Here is a 5,821-nt window from a genome sequence, read left to right as displayed (position 1 = left end):
GCCCATGAGACTGCCTCCGACATGCCAATTGTACATGGTGGGTCCCCAGGTTACCCACAACCTGTGTCCAACTTAACCACAAATTTGAGCCAAACCACAACCCCCTCATTTGGGTTCAATGACTTTGCTAGAGGAGTTCCTAGAACTCAGGGAAACACATTTCTGGTTTATTAAAAGGTATGATAAAGGATACAGATGAAGAGCCAGATGAAGAGATACACAGGGCAAGGTCTGGGATGATCCCCAGCCCAAGAGTTTTTGTTTCTGTGTGGCTAGGGTGTGTGGATACGTTCACCAATCTGAAAGCAATCCAAACCCATATTAGGATTTTATGGAGGTTTCCTGTCATTGGCATGATCAAGTATTAACTTCATCTTCAGCTCCTCTCCCCTCTCTGGAGAAGGGGGGGTTGAGTTGAAAACTCCAAGTTTCTAATCATGGCTTGGTCCTTTTTGTGACCAGTCCCCATCCAGGAGACTACTCAGAGTTGCCTCATTAGAACAAAACACACTCACATCACCCAGAAAATTACAAGGGTTTCAGGAGTCCTGTGTCAGAACTGAGATCAAAGTTAATAAAATATTAGAACAAAAGATGCTCTTAGTGCTTTTATCACTTAGGAAACTACAAGGGTGTCTGTTGTTCTGTGCCAGAAACCAGGGGCAGAGACCAATATTTTTCTTTTCTATTATTTCACAATATGTGACAGAGATATATGTTGCCTGCAAAGCCTAAAATATTGACTGTCTGGCCTTTTACAGGACAAGTTTGCTGATCTCTGCTATACAGAGAGATTTAACCCTCCATAGAGTTAGTGTCTAGAAAGGAAATTAAAATAACAATAACAATAATAAACAAAATAACATAATTTTTGACTCCTTACTATGCAACAAGCACTGAGTTAAGTGTATGACATTCATTACCTCATTTAAGCCTCACCAAAAAAAAAAAAAAAACCAACCCTAGAAATAATTATGATTATCAATCTCTCAATGAAGAACACAAGACTTAAAAAGGTTAATAACCAAGGTCACATAAGTGACGAGACCCAGAATTAAAATCTAGGCTGTCTGACACAGAGCACTTAACCACTCAGTTCAGGTGCACATGTAAGGATGCCAAAATGTAGGAAGTGGTAGGAATCGCAACGAACATTAGAAACCCAGCATGTGGTGGAAAAGCAAGGGTGACAGATAAGCCTTCTAAACGGATGCTCTGGGAACATTTCATGGACCAGGCAGCTTTTAAACCAGGCCATGAAATATTGGAAAGATCAGGATAAAGGACAACCAGGTGGTGGCAGTTTAGAGGCAGAAGCCCTGGGGGTGTTGAGGGAATGGTGAGCCTCATTTCATAGAAAGAACAGGCAGGAAGAGTCTGGGAGATCAGAAGGACACTAGGTTAGAGGGGGACTGTGGATGCCAAGGAATGCTAAACCTAGGGGAGAAGGGTCACTGACATCAATGGGCCTGAACATTTATGACTGAACAATTGGCACAACCAACCCAATGCTCTGGGGATATTAATCTGATACACTGGATGGATTAGAAGAAGGAGAATTAGAAGCAGAAACATAAATTAGGAGACCATTAACATACTCCAGATCCAAGATGGTAACAATCTGATCCAGAGGGCAGACAGGGAGAGCAGAGTAGTACAGAGAGAGAGATGTCCAGAGTATCCGTAAGGTCTCTACCTGCAGCCCTTCCAAAGTCACAGAGCAATGCTGGAGGGGGAGCGGGAGTGGTCTGGCAATGGCAACCCCTTCTTGTTCCCACACCCCCCCTCTCCCCGTCTCAGGCTAAATATTGCCCCTTTTCATGACATTGCTACTCCAATTCTTCCCCATGTTTGTGCCCCCCCACACTCCCCACCAGTTTTACTGACTAAAGGTCCCTGTTTTTGTTCTCTTGACAAAGTCACTCTTTGATGTTTATTTTAATGGAATTTTATCTGAATAAAAATGCCAGCATTGGGGGTTTGTGTGGGGGAGGCAGAGGGAAAAATACTCACACAGTGCGGTTTACCAGGTATATAATCCCCGGGAATTGTCTTCTAAAAGAGTGATGACATCCGCACACAGATGAACGGCTCCTACTTCCTGACATGCAGGCCTTGCTTTAATGAATCTGTCAGTTTGTCACTTAAAAAAATTGAGTGTCTATTCAGCAAGGGAAATAAGAGAAATGAAAATGCAGTCTCTGCCCTTAAGTAGCTGGGAGTTTAATATACATACCAAATGAATCAAATAAATCAAATGTACACCAAATAAATCAAATATACATATCAAATGGATACAGAACATTTTAATGTAACTACATGTTAGTATGATCAAATCATATTCCTTTGGAACACTTGAGGAATGACTTTTTTTTAATAGCTGAATAATATGAACAGGTAAGTTCACTTACCCTCTCATTCTCCTTTTACATGTTTTTTGTGTATCTACTTTTACAAAGCTCTTTATTTCAAACCCCTTGAATAGAAAAGTTCTTTTAAAACATACTATCTCGGGGCACCTGGGTGGTTCAGTGGGTTAAAGCTCAGGTGGTTCAGTGGGTTAAAGCTCCCAGGATCCTGGGATCGAGCCCCGCATCGGGCTCTCTGCTCAGCAGGGAGACTGCTTCCTCCTCTCTCTGCCTGTCTTTCTGCCTACTTGTGATCTGTCTGTCAAATAAGTAAATAAAATCTTTAAAAATAAAATAAAATAAAGCATACTGTCAGTTTATGGGGGTGCCTAGGTGGCTCAGTCGGTTAAGCACCTGCCTTTGGCTCAGGTCGTGATCCCCGGGTCCTGGAATCTTGTCCCTCTGCCTGCTGCTCCTGCCTGCTTATGCTCTCTCTCTCTCTCTCTCACACACACACAAACAAATAAATAAAATCTTTTAATAAAATAAACTATCTCTTTAAGAATACACCACCATTCTTTAACCTACCAGGATCTCACTAGAAGGAGAATGTCCCAAAAGGCAGGATACGATTTGTTAAATCTTGAGAGTGAAAACCAGCATGGAAGAGCATTGTTACCCTGACACTGTCTGTGAATGCTTCAAGCCAGAGAGGAGCGATGAAAATGTCGCTGAGGGGGAAAACAAACTCAAAAGCCAGCAGAGGCTATTTTAGCAATGAGCTGAATGAGTGGAGTGAGGACCCCAACCCCAGAGAGGCATCAATGTCAAAAGCCAAGAGGATGAAAGAATGTGGAGGGGCTGGAGTGGGTGGGTCAGGCACTTGGGAGAGGAGATCCTTGTGTAATAGCGCAATGAAGCCTGGCCTGTGGGGGAGCAGAGGGGTCCCTTGCAGGGGTCTCGAGGCTGGACAGCCCAGTCTACTGACCAGATATGTGTTTTGGACTGGTCGATGTCACAAGACAAAGGCCTGACAAATCTGAATGCATACATGCTGAAAGAACTCGGAGAGTAACCACTGACGTAATCAAACCAGAGTCACCAGGTATATTCTCACAGGGGTAAGTCTAGACTCAGATTTTGGAGCTGGTGTTCCAGAACTTCTTTGTCCCTGCTGACCCGTCTGGTCCACTTCCCAACAGCAAGTTCCGGCTTCCTTTCTGCCCTATGGTGCGTTTGAATCAAGTCCCACCACCCTCCACGCATGAATCATCGTTGAGCCCACAAGGAAGGATTCCAGTAAAGGAAGCGAGCCGGACTGTTAGAGGAGCTATTCTGGGAGCCTCATTCTTCACTGGACGCTGCTGACTTCACTTTGTGGATTTACAGGGCAGCAGCTGTGTTTCGATTTCTCCTGTAAAGCTAGCTGCGGAGAAATATCACGAATTAAAACAGACAAAAAGAGACCAAAAATTACTTTACCAGCTACCCCCAAGTTGACAGTCTATAGATTACAACCAAATCTGAAAGTGGTTTGCTGGTCAATCGTATTATTCTGTAGCTCAAGTGTCTAGTTGAAGACCTAAAGCAGGTGAGGTTTTCGGCCCAGATCCAGAGTTTAAAACTTGTGTAATACAATGTCAGTCTACCTACAGTTTTATGAGAATCTCTGTGAAGTTTTGGGGGGTTGAGACTGTATGCTGTCATCCTTTGTTTTCAACGAATACATTTTTTTTTATGATGTTTCCCGTATCTACTTCCCATTGTCGGCAACCACGACCCTGAGTTATTTATAAACTGCTGTCAGACTCTCAAAATGTCTCTGCCTCACCGCATACTGAACTGATCCTTCTCCCTCCCTCTCTCACTGTGGATGGAGAAACAGATGATCACAAAGCTTTAAGAGGCCCTTGGCGGGTTTGTGTGGTGGGAGAGAAAGGAGGGACTGGAGTCGAGGCACAGAAACAGTTCCTGGGAAAATGGCTTTGCAGGGGAGTGACTCCATCCGGTGATACTGAGTGCAAACCTGTGAGAAGAGAGAGCCGGCCATGTGCCAGTGGGCAAGAGGGATGGTCCCTGCAGACCCGCAATGGGAGTTTGCTCTGCCCCTTCAAAATGTCATCCAGAGACATCTTTGGGCCACTGAACGGGGCACACAAATCCAGATCTATGCCTCCAGGCAAGAAGCATAAGAAAAAGTCTTCCTCTCCCCTATATTTAGGAGACCTGGGTTCTCTTTCTGATTTTACTCCTAGCTGGGTGGCCCAGGCTACAATCCCTTAGCATCTATGAGTTCCAGTGACATTTTGTGAATCAAGAGGGGATCTGAGTAAATCAGCCCCCTGGCCCTAAAATCCCCCAGGCCTATAATCTGTCAGTGTATCTGGTAACCTCTGCAGAAGGAAAAGTCTGGGGCAGCGGTTCCTCTAAAGCTTCTGGTCATTGTCTGGTCATGTCTGTGATTGGGCCAAGTCCTCTGGTTTGTGGGATTAACAGGAGGCACCAAATAACTGTGTGTCATCAGAAACAAAGAGTTTGGAAAAGACATTTCCCCCAGCTAAATTAAATATCACTGCTCGAAAATAATAAAACGCTACAGAAAGCAAACATCAACGCCACCACAAATCAACATCTGAAGAACAGCTCTAGAAAACATCTGGAAAATAGCAGCAAGAGAACCAGCCACCAGATAAAATGTTCGATTTCCCAGTCACTGATGTTACTCACTGCAAAAGCCGTTAAAAGGTCTTATGAGGAATCCTATCTTGGCACTGCGTGAACAGCAAGAAACCCAGCTGTTTGCACTTGCTCTGTAAGAAGTGCCAGTGTACATACCGTAATCCGCACAGTCGGCTGAGGAGGGAGCAGCAAACTGCGAGATGTGAGGTGAAATCCCGACACAGGAGTGATCAGGCTACTGGGACCAAGTAACAGGCAAATGCCTCTTTTCACTCCAACAGCCCACTTCCAGAGCAACTTCCTTGTGAAATGTTGTTTCTTGCTATATGTTCATTCATATGCTTTTACTAGCAATTTATATCAGGGCCTGGAAAGAACCTCTATTTCCAGGCAAGCGTCCCTCTAAACCATAACAGATGTTGGGAATGCTATGAGGCTGGCCAAAAAAAAAAGGCCGGGGGCGGGAGGTGGGGGAGAGGGGGGAATATCAGCAGGGACCCTATCAGCGACAGACACTAAAAGAAAGGGCCCCCAGGTAAGTGGGCAAGAAGACAGATAAGCTGATTAGCATGACAAAACAAGATACCGTGAATCCTTCAAACTCCTCGCCTCAAAGAACCAGAGGATTGTATCCATTCTGCGGTTGAGGTTTTGACAGAGAAGGAGGTAAAATTGCAAGTAAAGGGGGTGCCTGGTTGGCTCGGTGGGTTAAAGCCTCTGCCTTTGGCTCGGTCATGATCCCGGGGTCCTGGGATCGAGCCCTGCATCAGGTTTTCTACTCGGTGGGGAGCCTA

This window comes from Meles meles, chromosome 2, assembly GCF_922984935.1.
Source record: "Meles meles chromosome 2, mMelMel3.1 paternal haplotype, whole genome shotgun sequence".
Taxonomy (NCBI): Eukaryota; Metazoa; Chordata; class Mammalia; order Carnivora; family Mustelidae; genus Meles; species Meles meles.
This window is presented reverse-complemented; position numbering follows the sequence as displayed.